This window comes from Hyla sarda, chromosome 12 (assembly GCF_029499605.1).
Source record: "Hyla sarda isolate aHylSar1 chromosome 12, aHylSar1.hap1, whole genome shotgun sequence".
Taxonomy (NCBI): domain Eukaryota; kingdom Metazoa; phylum Chordata; class Amphibia; order Anura; family Hylidae; genus Hyla; species Hyla sarda.
Window position 1 is genome coordinate 33,607,938 of NC_079200.1, and position 23,990 is coordinate 33,631,927.

A 23,990-nucleotide genomic window follows, 5' to 3' on the forward strand; every position below is an offset into this window, starting at 1 on the left:
AACCAACTCTATGCCAAAATTGAGAAATGTCTGTTTGAATGCCAATCTCTTCCTTTTCTAGGATATTTGGTCTCTGGCCAGGGACTACAGATGGATCCAGACAAACTCTCTGCCGTCTTAAATTGGCCACGCCCCTCCGGACTCCGTGCTATCCAACGCTTTTTGGGGTTCGCCAATTATTACAGGCAATTTATTCCACATTTTTCTACCATTGTGGCTCCTATCGTGGCTTTAACCAAGAAAAATGCTGATCCCAAGTCCTGGCCTCCTCAAGCAGAAGACTCCTTTAAACAACTCAAGTCTGCCTTTTCTTCGGCTCCCGTGCTCTCCAGACCTGACCCTTCCAAACCCTTCCTATTGGAGGTTGATGCCTCCTCAGTAGGAGCTGGAGCTGTTCTTCTACAAAAAAATCCTTCCGGGCATGCTGTCACTTGTGGTTTTTTCTCTAGGACCTTCTCTCCAGCGGAGAGGAACTACTCCATCGGGGATCGAGAGCTTCTAGCCATTAAATTAGCACTTGAGGAATGGAGGCATCTGCTGGAGGGATCAAGATTTCCTGTTATTATCTACACCGACCACAAGAACCTCTCCTACCTCCAGTCGGCCCAACGGCTGAATCCTCGCCAGGCCCGGTGGTCTCTGTTCTTTGCCCGATTTAATTTTGAGATTCACTTTCGTCCTGCCGATAAGAACATTAGAGCCGATGCTCTCTCTCGTTCCTCGGATGCCTCAGAAGTTGATCTCCCTCCGCAACACATCATTCCACCTGACTGCCTGATCTCCACTTCTCCTGCCTCCATCAGGCAGACTCCTCCAGGAAAGACCTTTGTTTCTCCACGCCAACGCCTCGGAATCCTCAAATGGGGTCACTCCTCCCATCTCGCAGGTCATGCGGGCATCAAGAAATCTGTGCAACTCATCTCCCGCTTCTATTGGTGGCCGACTCTGGAGACGGATGTTGGGGACTTTGTGCGAGCCTGCACTATCTGTGCCCGGGATAAGACTCCTCGCCAGAAGCCCGCTGGTTTTCTTCATCCTCTGCCTGTCCCCGAACAGCCTTGGTCTCTGATTGGTATGGATTTTATTACTGATTTACCCCCTTCCCGTGGCAACACCGTTATTTGGGTGGTCGTTGATCGATTCTCCAAAATGGCACATTTCATTCCTCTTCCTGGTCTTCCTTCTGCGCCTCAGTTGGCTAAACAATTTTTTGTACACATTTTTCGTCTTCACGGGTTGCCTACGCAGATTGTCTCGGATAGAGGGGTCCAATTCGTGTCTAAATTCTGGAGAGCTCTCTGTAAACAACTCAAGATTAAATTAAATTTTTCCTCTGCATATCATCCCCAGTCCAATGGACAAGTAGAAAGAATTAACCAGATCCTGGGTGATTATTTGCGACATTTTGTTTCCTCCCGCCAGGATGACTGGGCAGATCTCCTTCCATGGGCCGAATTCTCGTATAACTTCAGGGTCTCTGAATCTTCCTCCAAATCCCCATTTTTCGTGGTGTACGGCCGTCACCCTCTTCCCCCCCTCCCTACCCCCTTGCCCTCTGGTCTGCCCGCTGTGGATGAAATTTCTCGTGACCTTTCCATTATATGGAGAGAGACCCAAAATTCTCTCTTACAGGCTTCTTCACGCATGAAGAGGTTCGCGGATAAGAAAAGAAGAGCTCCCCCCGTTTTTTCCCCTGGAGACAAGGTATGGCTCTCCGCTAAATATGTCCGCTTCCGTGTCCCTAGCTACAAGTTGGGACCACGCTATCTTGGTCCTTTCAAAATTTTGTGTCAAATTAATCCTGTCTCTTATAAACTTCTTCTTCCTCCTTCTCTTCGTATCCCTAATGCCTTTCACGTCTCTCTTCTCAAACCACTCATCCTCAACCGTTTTTCTCCCAAATCTGTTCCTCCCACTCCTGTTTCCGGCTCCTCGGACGTCTTCTCGGTCAAGGAGATTTTGGCTGCCAAAAAGGTCAGAGGGAAAAATTTTTTTTTAGTGGACTGGGAGGGTTGTGGTCCTGAAGAGAGATCCTGGGAACCTGAGGACAACATCCTTGACAAAAGTCTGCTCCTCAGGTTCTCAGGCTCCAAGAAGAGGGGGAGACCCAAGGGGGGGGGTACTGTTACGCCGAGCGCTCCGGGTTCCCGCTCCTCCCCGGAGCGCTCGCTTCACCTCCTCCGCTGCAGCGCTCCGGTCACGTCCTCTGACCCGGGGCGCTGCGATCCTGCTGCTAGCCGGGATGCGATTCGCGATGCGGGTAGCGCCCGCTCGCGATGCGCACCCCGGCTCCCCTACCTGACTCGCTCCCCGTCTGTTCTGTCCCGGCGCGCGCGGCCCCGCTCCCTAGGGCGCGCGCGCGCCGGGTCTCTGCGATTTAAAGGGCCACTGCGCCGCTGATTGGCGCAGTGGTTCCAATTAGGGTTATCACCTGTGCACTCCCTATATTACCTCACTTCCCTTGCACTCCCTTGCCGGATCTTGTTGCCTTAGTGCCAGTGAAAGCGTTCCTTGTGTGTCCCTTGCCAGTGTTTCCAGACCTTCTGCCGTTGCCCCTGACTACGATCCTTGCTGCCTGCCCCGACCTTCTGCTACGTCCGACCTTGCTTCTGCCTACTCCCTTGTACCGCGCCTATCTTCAGCAGCCAGAGAGGTGAGCCGTTGCTAGTGGATACGACCTGGTCACTACCGCCGCAGCAAGACCATCCCGCTTTGCGGCGGGCTCTGGTGAAAACCAGTAGTGGCTTAGAACCGGTCCACTAGCACGGTCCACGCCAATCCCTCTCTGGCACAGAGGGTCCACTACCTGCCAGCCGGCATCGTGACAGGCATTAATAGACACTATACAGGACTGGAAGGACGGCATTAATAGACACTATACAGGACTGGAAGGATGGCATTAATAGACACTATACAGGACTGGAAGAAGGACAGCATTAATAGACACTATACAGGACTGGAAGGAGGACAGCATTAATAGACTATACAGGACTGGAAGAAGGACGGCATTAATAGACACTATACAGGACTGTAAGGACGGCATTAATAGATTCTATACAGGACTGAAAGAAGGACGGCATTAATAGACTATACAGGACTGGAAGGACGGCATTAATAGATACTATACAGGACTGGAAGGACGGCATTAATAGATTCTATACAGGACTGGAAGAAGGATGGCATTAATAGACTATACAGGACTGGAAGGACGGCATTAATAGACACTATACAGGACTGAAAGAAGGACGACATTAATATACCCAATTCAGGACTGGAAGGACAACATTAATAGACACTATACAGGACTGGAAGAAGGACAAGATTAATAGACCCTATACAGGACTGGAAGGACGGCATTAATAGATTCTACACAGGACTTGGAAGGAGGACGGCATTAATAGAATATACAGGACGCCATTTAATGGGACTATCAGGAAGAATCATCAACGGCCAATTAAAGATAAAACATTGCAGCGTTTTCTGCTTGTAACTGATTCAAATCATCTGGATGTTTAATTAATTTGATCCATTTGATTCAGATGATTAGTCGTAGAGACTGACAGCAATACAAACAGTAACAAAGGGGAAAACACAATGTAACAGAAGAACATGAGAACAAGTGTTCAATATAAATTCGCTTGGATTCTTCTCCTTGTGCCATTATCCCCCCCCTCCATCTTAATCCCCTTGTGCCATTATTCCCCCCTCCCTCTTAATCCCCTTTTGCCATTATTCCCCCCTCCCTCTTAATCCCCTTTTGCCATTATTCCCCCCTCCATCTTAATCCCTTTTTGCCATTATTCCCCCCTCCATCTTAATCCCCTTTTGCCATTATTCCCCCCTCCATCTTAATCCCCTTGTGCCAATATTCCCTCCTCCATCTTAATCCCCTTGTGCCAATATTCCCTCCTCCATCTTAATCCCCTTGTGCCAATATTCCCTCCTCCATCTTAATCCCCTTTTGCCATTATTCCCCCCTCCATCTTAATCCCCTTGTGCCAATATTCCCCCCTCCATCTTAATCCCCTTTTGCCATTATTCCCCCTCCATCTTAATCCCCTTTTGCCATTATTCCCCCTCCATCTTAATCCCCTTTTGCCATTATTCCTCGCTCCATCTTAATCCCCTTGTGCCAATATTCCCCCCTCCATCTTAATCCCCTTGTGCCAATATTCCCTCCTCCATCTTAATCCCCTTGTGCCAATATTCCCCCCTCCATCTTAATCCCCTTTTGCCATTATTCCCCCTCCATCTTAATCCCCTTTTGCCATTATTCCCCCTCCATCTTAATCCCCTTGTGCCAATATTCCCCCCTCCATCTTAATCCCCTTGTGCCAATATTCCCCCCTCCATTTTAATCCCCTTGTGCCAATATTCCCCCCTCCATCTTAATCCCCTTGTGCCAATATTCCCCCCTCCATCTTAATCCCCTTTTGCCAATATTCCCCCCTCCATTTTAATCCCCTTGCGCCATTGCCCCTTCCTCTGATAACCCTTTTGCCATATCAGATAATAATGACACAAGGGGATTAAGTTGGAGGGGGGAAAATGGCAAAAGGGCATCAGAGGGAGGGGGGAATAATAGCACAAGGGGAATAAGATGGAGGGGGGGGATTGGGAATGGTGCAAGAGATTAAGATGGAGGGGGAGAGGGATAATGGTGGAGGGGGGGATGAGGGGAGATGGGGAGTAAAATAAGCACAAGGCATTACATTTTAATGCCTTGTGTTTTATTACTCCACATCCCCCCTCCGCCATTATCCTTCTCCCCTTCCATTTTAATGCCTTGTGCTCCATCCCATACATCCCCCCTACGTCCCATACAGTCGTTTTTAACTTTTTTTTTGTTTTACCTGGCGTCCTGCGGTCCCGTTGCCTGCTCCTTCCCACAGCGCATCCCGTTCGGCGGGGCCGCACTGACGTGTGATGTCCTCCTGCACTGTGCGGCAACTCCGCGCAATGTCAGGGGAGGTCACACGTCTCCCCGGCAACCACGCAGCTCACTTACAGTAGCATGGCCGGTATTTGTCAAACCCCCAAACAGCCCCTGGTGTACCCCTAGGGGTATGCGTACCCTAGGTTGAGAACCCAGGCACTAGAGAGTCTCCTCCAAAAGTATATGTAGGCAATGGTTTAAAGGGGGGGGGGGGGATCCTGCCCTTGGTCAGTACAACAGACGTGATGAGATGTCTTTGATGCAGCTCTGGGGGTAATAGGCAATACTCCACTAAAAATAGTATGCAGACTGAATGAGGAGGTACCATAACAGGTGAGTAATGGGACCCAACATTTTAGTATATTTATACTGCTCTTTTAACAGTTTGATTGGTTATATAGGCGAAGAATAAAAAGAATATTCTAATTTGAAACAATGAACCTTTGCGTCTATATTTGAAAGCTTACAGAACACAGTCCCTGCTCCAGAGATGTACTTAATCATGTATCACCCAGAGCTCAAGAGCCAAGCTCCATGTGATTGACAAGTCTGAAGGTTGGCGTGCAGGGTGAATGGGATGTTGACTGACTACATTGTTCCCTTACGGAATAAACCAGAAGATATCAGAGCTTCCCGGGACTCTATGTCAACCTGACTTAATGATTTTTACTGGGAATGAGCTCTGCGTATGCCGCTCAAGATGGGGGATGACATAAAGAAGTAAATTATGAATATCTTGGTAGCACAAAATAAAATTGGTTTATTTGTTCAGTAAATCTATCAGCAACACACATTTTCCGGAAAATAAACTGCAATCCCAGGGCCTGTGGCTAAAATAGAGGCACAGTAATACAGCTGGGTGCAGGATATAAAAAGACAAATGGTACAGTTTTCATATAAGGGCAGCAAGCGTGCACCCCACAGAGGTGCCCAAAATTTTAGAGCCAGGCGACAGAGTCCCTGCTGGTTTACAGACACTGTTGGTTTTCTTCTTAAAATTAGGTATTTGTTTCCCTAAGGGAATATTCACATGGGCCAGTAGGAAGCTGCACCACTACCACTGACAAAACCCTCAGCATTTAGAACAAACTATTCCGAACGCTGGAGCCAGCAGTGGGAGCTTGTGATGTAATAGCCCCACGCATCATGATGTCACTTCCCGCCCCCTCAATGCAAGTCTATGGGAGGGGGCGTGACATTCGTCATGCCCCCTCCCATATACTTGCATTGAGGGGGTGGGGTGTGACATCATGAGGGGGCGGGGCTATGACGTCACAAGCTCCTGGCGCCGGCTCCAGCTTTTGGAACAGTTCGTCCCAAACGCTGAGCAGCGGAGTACCCCTTTAACCACACAGTAAAGACAAGGTGCCTCACTGCTTTTTCTTGTTGTCTTAAAATGCAGTGATATAAAGTCTTCCTAAAGGCAGGTTTACTACTGAAAGAGAGACAGAAATGTGCAACAAACAAAACAAAACAAAAAAACTGGCCTCACATATATCCGGTGTCCAGCATAGGTGAACCAAGCCTAAATCTCGATGCAACTGATGCCACAACTGTTGACAACATGCATGAGTTGTCATCAGTTGTGTAGCATCCGGATTGTTTCTAGAAGCCGGACAGGGGAATGCAGCAAGCTGGTCCGTTGCCGTCCAGCATGTCCAACCATCCGGCGTCCAAATTGAGACACTGGATGATTGTGAACTGTCCCATTCAAATGAATGGGATTAGTTCTACCATCAGTTTTCCTCCGGTGCACGCCAGAGGGAAACTATGCCGGACAACTGATATATGTTAAGGTGGCCTAACAAACAGTCCGCATATCACATTCATTAATATGGTTTTAGATACTTTTTGCCGTTTATGACAAAGGGGTGTGGCTTTCTAAAAAGCATGTGTGACTTAAAGGAGAACTCCAGAATATAAAAATTGTCCCCCATACTGCCGGCAGTAAAAAAAATAAAAATGTACATACCTTCCTCCGCTCCCCCGGTTCCTCCGGTAACCGGCTCCAGTCTCCACCGCGATCCTCTTCCCGGTTGCTGGTGGTCGGCGAGTCATACTGCACTCAGCCAATCACCAGCCGCAGCGAAGTCCCAACCCGGCCGGCGATAGGTTGAGCGGCAGGGTGAAAACGCTTCAGGACACAAAATTCTTCACTACACCGGCACCTGCTGCTGGGGCCGAAAACGTCACACTGCCGCTCGGCCTATCGACGGCCAAGCTGGGACTTCACTGCGGCCGGTGATTGGCTGAGTGCAGTATGACTCGCCGACCACCAGCAACCAGGAAGAGGATCGCGGCGGAGAACGGAGCCGGTTACCGGAGGCCCCGGGGGAGCGGAGGAAGGTATGTATATCTTTATTTTTTTACTGCCGGCAGTAAGGGGGGCAATTTTTATATTCTGGAGTTCTCCTTTAAAGTGATGCAACCAGATGCCAAAATTCTGACAATTCTCATGCAAGATTCTGATGAAGTTAATACCAAAGAATAAATAGATGGTCTACACCTAGACAAGACAGTCTAAAAATGCACCAAACAGTCTAAACCACTGTGGTATTACAAGGAGGGTCTCTCTGAAATACACTAATCTCATTACTGGTCTATGGTACAAATTAGTACTGCATGGATGCTACGTCATTGAAGGTTTCCTGCGTACATCCCTACATGTGTCGTGTTGAAAACCAGAGTTGTGTGAGTATAGAAAGTATACATATTGCAGCACTGTAAGCCAACCTGTAAAGATCCTCATCAGTGAAGATAAAGCCTATTAGACTGTGGACATTACCATCTGCATATCTCTGCATTGCAGCTGCTTTAGTCATTACACTTTCACACGCTAAAGAGCACCTCAGATTCCCAAAATGTAGTAAATCTTCTATAATAAGCATTATCTAAAAGGGACAGTGACCAAATGTCCATTCACTGGCTACAAAGCTATAACATTCCAAGCTCCGCCAACGTAACTATTATACTGGATTTGCACAAGAAGTTCAAGTTGTTAACGTTGTTTCATAGAATCCTAATGTCCAAAGGTCTTATCTTTGCACTTTGCACTACAAAAACCCCGATAGATTGGATTCACCACCCTGCCACGTGACATACCACTTGAATACTACTTGAAGTAGAGCTGGGCGGTATGACCAAACATGTGTATCACGGTATTTTTGTAAATTATCGCGGTTCCACGTTATTTAAAGGTATTTCTCCACCGCCCCCTCATGTGACCCGTGGGCGCTGCTTCTCTCTCTCCCCCCCAGTTTATCAGCCCAGCGCTAGAGCTGGGCGGTATGACCAAATATGTGAATCACTGTATTTTTTGTAACTTATGGAGGTTCCACGGTATATAACAGTATTTCTTTCACCCCCACCCCACCCCCCAACCCCAAATCATGTGACCCGCGAGCGCTCTTCTGCTCCCCCCCAAATCATGTTACCCGCCAGCGTTGTTATGCTCCCCCCGCCAAATCATGACCCACGAGAGCTCTTCTGCTCCCCCCCAAATCATGTTACCCGCCAGCGCTGTTATGCTCCCCCCCCACCAAATCATGTTACCTGCGAGCGCTGTTCTGCTCCCCCCCAATTAATTATCAGCCCAGCGGGGTAATACTCACATATGTCACCCGCAAACACTGCCCTCCTCCTCTTTGTTGGGGGCCGCCGGCACTGGAACTCTATACTGTACACAAGTGGTCTCCAACCTGTGGACCCCCAGATGTTGCAAAACTACAACCTACAACTCCCAGCATGCACGGACAGCCAACGGCTGTCCGGGCATGCTGGGAGTTGTAGTTTTGCAACAGCTGGAGGTCCACAGGTTTGAGACCACTGCTGTACGCTGTATCCCTATGCCCAGGCTGCAAAAGATAAAGAAAATAAACTTTAACTTACCTCGTCGGCCTTTTGCTGGGGACTGGAACGTCGGACAGCCGTCAGCCTATCACCAGTCGCAGCGATGTCCCGCCCCGGCCACTGATAGGCTGAGCCCACTGTCATGTAAGAAGCCGGTATGGGAAAAATTCATATCGTGCAGGAAAAAAAATGTTGGTATTCGGCATGAACCGGTATACCGCCCAGCACTAACTTGAAGTACTACTACTCTCCTCAGACATGATGCTCATTGTACATACATTGTATTTTCAGGCCAATTCATATCGATCAGTTCAGATATCACAGTATGAGGCCTTAGAACTCATCTCAGATCTTCATTACTTTGTCAGTGATCGATCAGGTCTGTGAATTGTGCAGCCGAAAAAAGCCTCTAAGCATACAATGTGGTGTAACCTGCACACCGAACCTGCACAATTGCTGTAAAACTGACAAAGATATACAGTCTTAAGCACATTAGTGTTTCATTGTAATTAATGCCAAATTGTAATTTGACTAAAATGTTTTACCGCACCAGCCGAATCTCAGTGAACGACAATGGCCAAGATTTATCAAAATGTGTGAGAGAAAAAGTGGAGGGATTTTCCCAGAGGAACCAATCACAGCTCAGCTAACGAGCTGAGGTAAAGTGAAAGCTGAACTGTGATTGGCTGCTGTGGGAAAATCCCTCCACTTTTTCTCTCACACATTGGCCCTCATTTACTTAGAAAATTGGGTTGTAAGTCTATCTTTCTTTCTTACCCGACTGCTTTTTTCCCCTGGTATTTATTATTATGTCGCATCCTGTTTGTCGCACTGGGTTTTATTGGTTTTGGTTTCCAACTCCTCTGAGTTGTCGGGAAAAAATCCACAACAATTCAACAAATTCGGGTTGGAAACCTTTATAAATACGTGGGAAAGCTCAGAAATGTCGGGTTACGCCCCTTTTTCGGGTTTGGGAGAATCCACATCGGGTCCGTCGGGAAAAAATGTCGCATCGTGTCGCTGACTGGCGCACGATGTCTGCGACATGTCGCAGACAAAGATGCGCCAAAAAACCCGACAAAACAAGTCGGGTTTAGAATAGTAAATGAGGGCCACTGTGAAGCGATTTTATTGAGTGTTTCAGAAGGAAATAGACACAGTCCTCTCCACTTATCACTCTGGAAAAGCTGGGATATAAAGGATGACTGGATGTGACAGCTGAGATCAGAATACTGATGGTGCGAGGCTTAGGGGGCTTTATACTGTCTGTTAGGGGAGCTCAAACTTAAAGTACATGCAGGTGTATGCACTAGAATGCATCAAAGAGGAACTGTAGCCAGTATAAAAAACATTTTTTTTATAGTTTTTATATCATTTTGTAACCTTGGTGCCCCAAATCCAAATCTATTTTAATTTTTTTGCTATGCTATCTAGACTTGGGGGGTGTGAACATAAGATTGAGGGGGCGTGAATCAGGCACAACCCCCTATTACTGAGATATAAGGATTATTTAGTTGTGAACTTTTCCCTAAATAATCAGGTGGGCATGAACATAAATTAAAGGAGTATTCCAGGAAAAAACTTTTTTTTATATATATCGACTGGCTCCAGAAAGTTAAACAGATTTGTAAATTACTTCTATTAAAAAATCTTAAACCTTTCAGTACTTATGAGCTTCTGAAGTTGTTCTTTTCTGTCTAAGTGCTCTCTGATGACACATGTCTCGGGAACCGCCCAGTTTAGAAGAGGTTTGCTATGGGGATTTGCTTCTAAACTGGGCATTTCCCGAGACACGTGTCATCAGAGAGCACTTAGACAGAAAAGAACAACCTTAACTTCAGAAGCTCATAAGTACTGAAAGGATTAAGATTTTTTAATAAAAGTAATTTACAAATCTGTTTAACTTTCTGGAGCCAGTTGATATATAAAAAAAAGTTTTTTCCTGGATAACCCCTTTAAAAGGTGGATGTGGACGCTAGGCTCGGGGGATGTGCCTGGATTTGAGAGCTACAGAAAACTACACAGACCACTAGGGGTCTCACTACACTGATTTTGCAACCCTCTGTTCGTAATCATGAATATCCGACCTTAGCTACATACTCGGAGTTGGATTTGATTAAAAGGGTATTCCGCCCCTAGACATCTTATCCCCTATCCAAAGGATAGGTGCCGCTGCACCGTAATGACGCGCAACACAGGTGCCGGAGCATCGTTACGTCACGGCTCCGCCCCTCGAGATGTCACGGCCCGCCCCTTTCAATACAAGTCTATGGGAGGGGGCGGCGGCGGTCGTCACGCCCCCTGCCATAGACTTGCATTAAGGGAACGGGCGTGATGTCACAAGGGGCGGAGCCATGACGTCACAAGGCTCCGTCCCCTGTATCGCCCGTCATTACGCACAGAGCGAACTCGCTCTGTGCTGTAATGATAGCGCAGTGCCGCAGCGGGGATCCCAGGGGTCCCCAGCAGCGGCACCGTGGCGATCTGACATCTTATTCCCTATCCTTTGGATAGGGGATAAGATGTCTAGGGGCGGAATACCCCTTTAAGAATGGGCAGTGTTTTCCCTCCGCTGTGTGTTCCCGCTGCCCTGCTGTATATCAGCTGCCTACCAGCATACTGTGGAGAGCAAGTCTGGGAGCGGAGGTATAGCATCTCAACAGAGAACCCCATCTATGTTTGGCCAAAATGCACTGGCCTTTGATTGGCCAAGCCTTGTGCCAGATCCTAAGGCTGCACACAACTCTAGGAAGAGGTGGGGGAGCCTTTTTGACCTATGTCACAACAGGAGGGAACTCCTGACAAATACAGGACAGCAGCAAAGCACAGAACTCATACAACGTAAAAAAAGGTTACAAAGGGTTAAAGTGGTACTACCGTGGAAAACTTTTTTTTTTTTTTTTAAATCAACTGGTGCCAGAAAGTTTAACAGATTTATAAATCACTTCTATTAAAAAAATCTTAATCCTTCCAGTACTTTTTAGGGGCTGTATACTAAAGAGTAATCCAAAAAGAAATGCATTTCCTGTGATGTCCTGACCACAGTGCTCTCTGTTGACCTCTGCTGTCCATTTTAGGAACTGTCCAGAAAAGCATATGTTTGCTATGGGGATTTTCTCCAGTTCCTAAAATGGACAGCAGAGGTCAGCAGAGAGCTTCTTTTTTGGATTTCTCTTTAGTATACAGCCCCTAAAAAGTATTGGAAGGATTAAGAGTGTTTAATAGAAGTGATTTACAAATCTGTTTAACTTTCTGGCACCAGTTGATTAAAAAAAAAAAAAAAGTTTTCCACGGTAGTACCCCTTTAAGAGAAAACAAACACTACAACTAATGACAGTAACACTTTTCACTAAATATGAAAATCCCTATAACTTGGAAATGAGGGGCATAGGAGGAAAAGTGTTGAAATCACCTGAGGGTACAAAATTGCACAGAATATGATAATTTTGTATTTGTCAGAAAATGTGATGAGATTTATAATAACTTGGAATTAAATGGGTAAAAATAATCGAAGTGTTATGTAAATAATTATGTCAGGGACAGGACACAGGCTGCTTGGATTCTGCTTGTGAGGCCATTTGTGTTGAAATGTCTTAGGCCTAAGTGCCCCACATTAGACCATAACTATCTTATGTGTACGGAGGTTTCCAGACTCTCCCCCACCAGATGACGTCTGAGGAATGAACAATTTGCCATGTAGAATTTCAAGTCCAATCCTTATGTTTTGAAGGGTGATAAGCCATAAGGATGTGACAGTAGCTTATTCTCCTCTCCCCATAGACAACACAATAAAAAGGGTTTTATCCAACTTCCAGTTATTTAAATGGGCACTGTCACCAACTTTATTTTTTGATATGTTGTAGTACTTATGTACTACAACATATCTCTAATATACTTTTATTTAATTATTTTCATTAAAAAGGTTTAATTTACATTTAAAAACCGGCCACTGAAAAAGGACTGATTTTGGAGTGGCAATCAGTCCTTTTTCAGTTAGGCTGCACTCGCTCCCTGCCTGTCAATCAGAAAGGCGGGAGCGAGCGCATTGGCTCCCCGGCCACTGGCTGGGAGGCCACTCCTCCCGCACATCGCCGCCGCCTCGTTGCCGCCGCTGTCCCTGCACACCCGCTGCCGGACTCTGCAGTAACTGCAAGTGTAATGAGGCAACGGGGTATGCGGGGCGGGGGAGGGGTTGGGGGGGGGGGAGTAAACGGGCTAGTGCCGTGGTGGTGGTGGGGGGGGGGTAACGGGCTAGCAAAAAAAAAAATAGGATGGTGGGAGCTACCCTTTAAAGCGTCACCATGTTTGTCACATTGTACAGAATCTATCGATTCCTGAGGAGCCCCATTATGGTCCATGGGGTCCAATTGGCACCGCTGGAGTACAAGAAGGGGGATCAAGCCCTGCCTCTATGATGGAGCAGAGCAATGAAAAATATATTGGCATTATAAATGGCCCCATGTGCATTTCTCTCTCAGTGAATTATAGGAACATCAAGTACTTGTGCGCAGCTTCTGCACCATTTGATTTCCTACTATATGCATCCTCTGGGCACACCATAAAGCGATGGGATGCAAGAAAACCCACACTTCTCTTTTAGGAATATTTGCCCAACACCCCCCAGTCTAATGTGTTGTGCTGACAAATGAAACATACAGTCATGGCCATAAATGTTGGCACCCCTGAAATTTTTCAAGAAAATGAAGTATTTCTCACAGGAAAGGATTGCAGTAACACATGTTTTGCTATACACATGTTTATTCCCTTTGTGTGAATAGGAACTAAACCAAAAAAGGGAGGAAAATAAGCAAATTGGACATAATGTCACCAAACTCCAAAAATGGTCTGGACAAAATTATTGTCACCCATAACTTAATATTTGGTTGCACACCCTTTGGAAAAAAATAACTGAAATCAGTCGCTTCCTATAACCATCAATAAGCTTCTTACACCTCTCAGCCGGAATGTTGGACCACTCTTCCTTTGCAAACTGCTCCAGGTCTCTTATTGGAAGGCGCCTTTTCCCAACAGCAATTTTAAGATTTCTCCACAGGTATTCAATGGGATTTAGATCTGGACTCATTGCTGCTACTTCAGAACTCTCCAGCGCTTTGTTGCCATCCATTTCTGGGGGCTTTTTGACGTATGTTTGGGGTCATTGTCCTGCTGGAAGACCCAAGATCTCTGACTCCAGAGAGACCCCACATTCCTAATGAAATAATGCATGGAACATGACATGCCCAATCCTTTTTTTCCTCAAATCTCCTACTTCTAAAGAGCTACTAAAGTGCCATATTAGAATAATGGTACGAGAAATAGCTTTGACCAGTGTTTTCCAATCAGAGTGATTCCGGTTGTTGCAAAACTACAACTCCCAGCTTGCCCCTTACAGCCAAAGGCTGTCCAGGTATGCTGGGAGTTGTAGTTTTGCAACAGCTGGAGGACCCCTGGTATACAAAGAATACATGTGCCTGAATTACATGCAGGTTTGGGTGCGAGTTTCGATCACAGCTCCAAGGCCTTTTATGATACAGAACACACCCAAAACATACAACCATAACAACAAGCTCAACAAATGGAGGCTGCTAAACAAAATGGTAGCACATAAAACGTCAGACAGAAAACAAGTACGGCAAATAGCTCGAAGGGTAGAGAGGAAAATATTAAGACAAGGTGACGGGGTGCACTACTGCGAGCAGCCAGCAGAGGGCGAGCAGCAGAACACATCCGTAACCTGCGCCTGATAACAGTTGTATGATCTATTAACAAGGTCCCTGATCTGATGGACATTATTCGTATACAACGAGAGATCCGCGTCTAACATGACAACCAGAAACGGGGCTATGAATATGGTCATGGCTTTCTTCTAAACTGCAGCAAAAAAAAGCATTGAGAATACTCTAAATCCTCCCCTTCTGATAATTCCTGTGCACTGCTACTTTTAGACAAATACAATTTGCGCAAAAAATCCCAACCCGGGACTGGATTAAATCTATAACTGAAAAGGAACAATGATACGCTCCAATGGCTCCTGACAATATCTGATTTTCCAGGGCGCGGTTATTGCAAATAAAATGAAATTTTTAAAGGGGTATTCCGGGCAAAAACATTTTATCCCCTATCCAAAGGATAGGGGATAAGATGTCTGATCGCGGGGGGCCCGCTGCTGAGACCCCCCACGATCTCCCTGCAGCACCCGCATTCTATGCGGCAGCTGCGTCTCCAGTTTCGGAAACCTCCGGGTTTCCTAGACTGGGGACGTCACGCCACATCCCCTCCATTCATGTCTATTGGAGGGGGCGTGACGGCCGTCACGCCCCCTCCCATAGACATGAATGGAGGGGACGTGACGTCACGTCCCCAGTCCCGGTAACCCGGAGGTTTCCGAAACTGCCGCATAGAATGCGGGTGCTGCAGGGAGATCGCGGGGGGTCCTTTGGCTAGGGGATAAAATGTTTTTGCCCGGAATACTCCTTTAACTTGGTTCCCATATTAAAGAATACATCAATAAATAAAAATATTTGTATTATTATTATTAATAGTAATAATACAATTTAAAGAAAAAATGAGTATATATATATATAAAAGGTAGAAGCGGCACTCCGGCTTGTAGGTGAAATAATCACAAAATTTATTCACACATCTGTGCAGGCAATGTTTCGGCTCGACAATAGAGCCTTTCTCAAGCTTGAGAAAGGCTCTATTGTCGAGCCGAAACGTTGCCTGCACAGATGTGTGAATAAATTTTGTGATTATTTCACCTACAAGCCGGAGTGCCGCTTCTACCTTTTATCTATACTTCGTGGGAATTGGTCTGTTCCCGGAGCCTGGCACCCACGTGGATCTTGAATCCTGTTTCACGGTGCTCCCCATACCTCTTGATTTTGTTATATATATATATATATATATATATATATATATATATATATATACACACACACACACACACACGCATATAAATAATCTCAATTAATGTATATCAATGAGTAGCAGAAGGGTGTCTACCCAGGTTGTAGGGGGTTGGGTCGTTATAGCCGTGGCCCAGATGGAAAGCGTCCATTCTTTGCAAATGTGGCATTGAACAACCCTCATTCACATTCTTCCAACCTGCCTCTCTCTGGCTGATAGGGGGCGCAGTAGACCCCCCCACCATGAGTTCTATATACCCTAATATGATATATATGATAAAGGGTGGATTCATGAGTGGCATTACTTTATATAAAATTATATACCAATGTTAACAAGCAGATTTGATGCAGATTTCACCCTTAGCAGTAAATTTACATCAAAATCTGCATGCGAGACCTGTCGATATTACTGAGCACTTGTTTGGCAAAAACATACATCACTTGTAAGTTGACACCCCGAGGAAGCATTTATATAGCAAAGCGTACGTTGGGGTATGTATGCAGAGGAATTAGGGTACCACATGCAGTAGATGTATTTTTTTAAAGATTTTTTCATATGCCTATGTTGTTGGTGCTCTATGTTTTTGGGGTTCACTTGTAAGTTCACCGTAAGCATACGGAGAATACATCTGTATGATTGAAGTCAGTAGTAGTCCAGGATTGGAAACACACAGCTGCCTTCTTCCCGAAACAGCACCATACTTGTCCACAGTTCCCATGTGGTATTGCAGCTCAATTAAAGTAAATGGAGTTGCAATAACACACATAACCTGTGGACAGGGGTGGCACTGTTTTTGGAAGAAGCTACATTTTCCTTAATCCTGGATAACCCTTTTAATGGGGAGGTTCTCTGTTCAGGATACTCCTCTGTGGGGCAGACTATAGTAGTGTCTCTTGTTCTGGAAGACTGGCATTATACAGACAACCCAAAGATATGACTACGTAATGCACAAGTTCCTCTGTAATGGCACTGCAGCGGAATTAAACACATAAAGGGGTTGTTTAGGAAACAGAAAATATACACTGCTCAAAAAAATAAAGGAAACACTTAAACAACACAATGTAACTCCAAGTCAATGACACTTCTGTGAAATCACACTGTCCACTCAGGAAGAACACTGATTGACAATCAATTTCACATGCTGTTGTGCAAATGGAACAGACAACAGGTGGAAATTATAGGCAAATAGCAAGACACCCCCCAATAAAGGAGTGGTTCTGCAGGCGGTGACCACAGACCACTTCTCAGTTCCTATGCTTCCTGGCTGCAACCAGGAGGTGCAACCAGGAGACAGGCCAGTATCCATCAGGAGACATGGAGGCCATAGGAGGGCAACAACCCAGCAGCAGGACCGCTACCTCAGCCTTTGTGCAAGGAGGAGCAGGAGGAGCACTGCTAGAGCCCTGCAAAATGACCTCCAGCAGGCCACAAATGTGCATGTGTCCACTCAAACAGTCAGAAACAGACTCCATGAGGGTGGTATGAGGGCCAGACGTCCACAGGTGGGGGGGTTGGCTTACAGCCCAACACCGTGTAGGATGTTTGGCATTTGCCAGAGAACACCAAGATTGGCAAATTTGCCACTGGTGCCCTGTGCTCTTCACAGATGAAAGCAGGTTCACACTGAGCACATGTGACAGAGTCTGGAGACGCCATGGAGAATGTTCTGCTGCCTGCAACATCCTCCAGCATGACCGGTTTGGCGTTGGGTCAATAATGGTGTGGGTTGACATTTCTTTGGGGGGCCGTAAAGCCTTCCATGTGCTTGCCAGAGGTAGCATGACTGCCATTAGGTAACGGGATGAGATGCTCAGACCCCTTGTGAGACCATATGCTGGTGGCCCTGGGTTCCTCCTAATACAAGACAATGCTAGACCTCTTGTAGCTGGAGTGTGTCAGTAGTTCCCGCAAGAGGAAGATATTGATGCTATGGACTGGCCCGCCCGTTCCCCAGACCTGAATCCGATTGAGCACATCTGGGACATCATGTCTCGCTCCATCCACCAACGCCATGTTGCACCAAAGACTGTACAGGAGTTGGCTGACGGTTTAGTCCAGGTCTGGGAGGACATCCCTCAGGAGACCATCCTCCACCTCATCAGGAGCATGCCCAGGCGTTGTAGGGAGATCATACAGGCACGTGGAGGCCACACACACTACTGAGCCTCATTGTGACTTGTTTTGAGGACATTACATCAAAGTTGGATCAGCCTGTAATGGGGTTTTCCACTGTGATTTTGAGTGTGACTCCATAGCCAGACCTCCATGGGTTGATACATTTTTGTGTGATTTTGTTGTCAGCACATTAAACTATGTAAAGACGAAAGTATTTCATTTGATTAGTTCATTCATTCAGATCTATGATGTGTTATCTTTATTCTTTTGAGCAGTGTATTACATTTTCTGCTCCCTGCCACTCCACTTCTGAGACAGGAAGGGGCAGGTGCTATATTAATGTGCAGCTATTGGACATTGGCATGATTTCGCCCACACGAGATGATCACGATATGCCATCTGCCCCCGCACATGTAGGAAGATATAGGCCCAGATTTATCAAAACCGGTGTAGAGGAAAAGTTGGCCAGTTGCCCATAGCAACCAATCAGATCGCTTCTTTCATTTTTAACAAGGCCTCAGAAAAATGAAAGAAGCAATCTGATTGGTTGCTATGGGCAACTGGTCAACTTTTCCTCTGCACAGGTTTTGATAAATCTCCCCCCAAAGTTCTCAGTGCAGAAGTGGAAGGCCGGGAAGCAGAAAAGGTAATGCCCATTCATCTAAGGCTTCTTTCATACTACAAAATTACTCCGTTTTTAAGATCCGTTCAAAGTTCCGTCTTAAAATCGGCTGTAAAACAGCAGTTACAAAATCCTATACGGCCGTTAGAAAATCCCATTATAGTCTATGGGATTTTTACATTATCCTTTTTAACCCGTTATAGCCCGTTATTAATAACGGCGGTTATTTTGTGACGGAAGATAGTAACGGGAGAGATAGTGCATGTACTAATACTTGTTAATAACGGGCTATAACAGGTTAAAAAGGATAATGTAAAAATCCCATAGACTATAATGGGATTTTCTAACGGCCGTATAGGATTTTGTAACTGCCGTTTTACAGCCGATTTTAAGACGGAACTTCGGACGGATCTTTAAAACTGAGTCATTTTGTAGTGTGAAAGGGGCCTAAGACTAAAGTCAGTAGGTTCATCATACAGTCTGAATTCTCCACCAACTCATGATGTCAGTGAAGAGAAGGGTCAAACATGTTGGATTTATACTACCTGACCCTATTTTTCTGGCACTAGAGCTAAACGCTCCTTTACTGCCACGCTTCACCACAGATCACTGGGAGAAGGACACGTTGTGATAAGATTATTGTTAAAGAAGGGATAAAGAAGTGGACAACATAGATACAACAGGAGAAAATCACTATGGTACCACAGGTACAGAAAACAGATAACAAGCCAAAACATCAAATACGATACACAAGAGGAAAATGAAGTAGCACTCACCAATTAGTGTGTCAATAGTATTCTTTATTGAAGCTCTATGTGAACAGGACAGCATACAAAACTTGGGCCAGTACGGTGGGAGAAGTGGCAATACAGGTGCATGGTTGAGGCAGCGGCCTGTTTCACGTCACAAAGATGGCCGGAAGAAGCATTTGTGATGTGAAAGGGTCCGCCGCCTCATACAAGGCGCTACACTGGTACCACCACTCCTCCCGAAGTACTGGTCAAGGTTTTGTATGCTGTCCTGTTAACATGGAGATACAATGAAGAATACCATTGACTCGCTGATTGGCGAATGCTGCATCTTTCCTTCTTCAACAAACTATGTCAATGCAGACAACCAATTGCATATGTCCATAATTTTCTTACATCTGTGACCCAATGGCTAACCACCACCATAAAGACAAATACTGGCATAGTGTGGGATTACATCATCTGAGTGACTATCTGAGCATCATGAAAACAGAAAACCATTCAATATATCTGCAACCTTCCAGGCAGAGCGACCAATGCAGAGATCAATGTGCTGGAAACGTGTGTTTTTTTAAACTATGTTTGGAATTTTTATAATGATTTCCTTTTAAAAGGGGAGGATGATATAATCCAGAACATAAAGTCACAGGTCATTGAACAATCAGATCTAAAACAATTAAAGGGGTATTCCAGGAAAAAACTTTATATATATATATATATATATATATATATATATATATATATATATATAAGGTAGAAGCGGCACTCCGGCTTGTAGGTGAAACAATCACAAAATTATTCACACATCTGTGCAGGCAACGTTTCGGCTCGACAATAGAGCCTTTCTGGCTCTATTGTCGAGCCGAAACGTTGCCCGCACAGATGTGTAAATAATTTTGTGATTGTTTCACCTACAAGCCGGAGTGCCGCTTCTACCTTTTTTCTGTACTTCGTGGGAATTGGTCTGTTCCCGAAGCTTGGCACCCATGTGGATCTGGAATCCTGCTACACGGTGCTCCCCGAACCTCTTTCTTTTGATATATATATATATATATCTCAACTGGCTCCAGAAAGTTAAACAGATTTGTAAATTACTTCACTTAAAAATCCTAATCCTTCCAATAATTATCAGCTGCTGAAGTTGAGTTGTTCTTTTCTGTCTGGCAAAAGTGCTCTCTGCTGACATCTCTGCTTGTCTCGGGAACTGCACAGAGTAGAAGAGGTTTGCTATGGGGATTTGCTTATACTCTGGACAGTTCCCGAGACAGGTGTCATCAGAGAGCACTTAGACAGAAAAGAACAACTCAACTTCTGCAGCTCATAAGTACTGAAAGGATTAAGATTTTTTTTTTATAGAAGTCATTTACAAATCTGTTTACCTTTCTGGGGCCAGTTGAAAAAATTTTTTTTTCCTGGATAACTCCTTTAATGTGCATATGTATTGGCTTCAATAAAATCTGACAGAATCCGGACAACAGCTAGATACGGGGGGCTCAGCGGAGGAACTCAATTGGGCTCCCTACCTATTAAATAATGCAGTGGTCATCAAACTGTGGCCCTTCAGATGTTGCAAAACTTCAACTCGCAACATGCCCGGACAGCCGTTGAAGTTTTGCAACATCTGGAGGGCCACAGTTTGAGACCACTGATCTATATTTATAACACTTCTAAAGTTCAAATAACCTAAAGGGGACACACTTTTATCTATATCTGTAGTATAGTTAAACATCCATTTTAGGCTGGGAAAAGGAGGGTTGTAGTGTTACTTCTTTACTGGAAGACCAGAGAAATCCCTGCACCCCCACATGATCACTATTTTTCCTATTTGCAAACATGAGTGCATAGCGGCTTTCTAGGCTTCATTTCTAGGGCCAGGGTCCTTTAGGAGCTATAACATTAATAGGCACTGCTCATTACACAACCCATGTGACCAATTTCTTCCCTTTTTATGTAATATGGGTTTTGTCTTACATTTATATCCTATGGCAGTGGTCTCCAACCTGCGGACCTCCAGATGTTGGAAAACTCCAACTCCCAGCATGCCCGGACAGCCTTTGGCTGTCCGGGCATGCTGGGAATTGTAGTTTTGCAACATCTGGAGGTCTGCAGGTTGGAGACCACTGGCCTAGATCAGCGGTCTTCAAACTGTGGCCCTCCATATGTTGCAAAACTACAACTCTCAGCATGCCCGGACAGCCAAAGGCTGTCCGGGCATGCTGGGAATTGCAGTTTTGCAACATCTGGAGGCCCGTAGGTTGGAGACCACTGTCCTATGGTAACATGAGAAACACCATGTTCCATAATGAAGACTCCCTTACCCATATACAAGCCTCAACAGAAATGCCACCATGTAAATACATGCCAATTTACCCAGCTGGTGGTTTTCTGGCTCTAAAGCTTCCCATTTATGAAACATTGCCCCCGGCAAGATTTACTCATCCAAAATGCAGAGATATGAAGCAGCAATTGTATGAGAAATCACATCTGCATTCAGTCCACAGAGTATAGGCACAGAATGCGGGCAGGTTCTACATAATGCATAAAGTCCAGTGTAAGATGCTGAGGAATCACTCACCAATACATCACCATCCAGGAATACCACATGAAGCGCGAGACTCTTACCTGTGACAAAAGGTTGGTGACACAGGGTGGAATGGACAATTATCTGAATTGATCATCCTGTTCTGATCTTTGACAGTCTTTTTTCCCCACAGCCAAAGTGCTCCCGGGCAGAGAATAACAAGGTAAAGATTGACTAGTTATAATGATTAGGTGCCGCCAACCCCTGACGTCCAGTCTTCTGCCGGGAATGAAATTCAATCTGTAGCCTGGAAGGACCTTCCCTGCGTCTGATCACCTGGCGTAAACCAGGAAAAGAGGCAAGACTGTGTAGACCGACGTCCATGGATCTGAGAAACACCATCCAAAGACTGACGCAATAATCATGTAGGCGAACCTTCAACACCGTTTATTGCTGCAGCTCGGTAAATCCTCAAGGAGTCGGCCAGACCCCTAAAGGACCATGAACAAGGCGACAGTAAGCAGAGCGTGAAAAATAGATGAAAGCCAATGCAAAAGGACGAATAGTATCGTAGTGACAATGCTCCGCAAAACCCGAGCCAAGAATGAATGGGGAAGAAAAGCTCCCAGCTACAGTGTGTGTGAGAAATAATACAGAGCAGCAGCAAAAGCCGGAATCTACTCTATACTATTCATCAGGAGCTGAGCGGAGTCCAGGCGCGCGCACACATCGCCTCGGGAGAATGGAGGAATCACAGATGCAGCCAGTACCTCTTCTACACTGCACTGTACCATCACTACCTCCCCCATCTCTATGGGGGCTGCATGCTAGTGTGTGCAATTTAACACAGTTCAAAGCATCCTGAGAATACTAACTGTAAGACAGCAAGTGTGCGGATATATTTATCATGCCGGTAGAGAGGTGTGCAGCACACAACATTAACCATGCACCTTTCTGCAGTGTAATGTCAGGCTTCTGGAATAAATCTCAAATTCTGCGCTAATGTTAAAGGTAGGCAGATGAGAGATGTAGAGAACAAATACAGGACATGGGAAAATACAGAAGAGGTTATGAGATTGTGCTATGGTGGGTCAGGTCATTGTACTTCTTACTAGGGATCGACCGCTTATCGGCTTGGCCGATATTATCGGCCGATATTCACGATTTTGGGCATTATCGGTATCGGCAATTACCTTGCCGATAATCCAATAATGGCCCCCGCACCGCCCCCACCACGCCGCACCACCCACCACACCGCGACCGCCCCCCTCACCGACCCACCGCACCGCGTCGCACCCCCCCACCACACCGCCCCCATTGCCTCCCCCATCCCCGGTTTTATAATTACCTGTTCCGGGGGGCCGCGCTACTTCTGGCTCCTGCGGCGTCCTGCGTTACGCTGTGCGTAATGATGAGTGACGTGACGCGACGTCACCGTCAGTGCGCACAGTGACAGCTCAGGAGGACGCCACCAGAGCCAGATGTAGAGTGGACCCCGGGAACAGGTAATTATAAAACCGGGGATGGGGGAGGCAATGGGGCGGTGCGGAAGCGGTGTGCGACGCATGGGGGTGCGACGCGGGCCGGTGGGGGACACGGTGCGGCGGTCGTGGTGATAGGACTCAGGAGGACCCCAGGACAGGCAGGGGGAGAGAAGCGGGGGGAGGTGGCGGCCTATGGCACCGCAAAAGTCGCTGCAGTTCATTGATTTAAAGCGCCCGCTTTAAATCATTGATCTGCAGCGGTGTCAGGGGGGGGGATAAATAGCCGATAACTTATACCGGAATATCGGTATAAGTTATCAGCTATCGGCACCAACCTCCACAGATTTACGGTATCGGCCCTAAAAAATCGATATCGGTCGATCCCTACTTCTTACCTTACAGAACATTCGCTTGTCGCAATCTACAGCTAGTCATAGCCAGTTGTTTTTGCATTGCCCATGGTTTTTGTTGACTCTTATTTCTATAAACACTGGCATTGGCCACATACCACATACACTGTTGTGATACAATGTGCAGATGGGAGGTATTTGGGGTGATAAACGCTGGTTGACCCATATGTGTTTGGCTGCCTTCTCATATACAGTACAGTGGTCCCTCAACATACGATGGTAATCCGTTCCAAATGGACCATCGTTTGTTGAAACCATCGTATGTTGAGGGATCCGTGCAATGTAAAGTATAGGACAGTGGTCTACAACCTGCAGGTTGAAGACCACTGGTATTGGAGGTTATACTCACGTGTCCCCGCCGTTCCGGATGGTCACCGCTCGGATGTTGCCTTCCA

General features: G+C 46.1%; 1 protein-coding gene across 4 annotated transcripts in view; it reads right to left on the reverse strand.

Annotated features, from left to right (window-relative positions):
* SRCIN1 (SRC kinase signaling inhibitor 1) overlaps positions 1 to 23,990 on the reverse strand; it is a 489,213-nt gene that overhangs the window by 262,054 nt on the left and 203,169 nt on the right. Inside the window, exon 1 of one of the 4 annotated variants that reach the window (XM_056548579.1) lies at positions 21,803 to 21,941. The exons of 2 other annotated variants lie outside the window; for them this stretch is intronic. The gene's annotated coding sequence lies outside the window, so the exon portion shown is untranslated. Of the gene's footprint in view, positions 1 to 21,802; positions 21,942 to 23,990 lie in introns of those variants that run through there. One more of the 4 variants, XM_056548583.1, reaches the window with a different exon arrangement.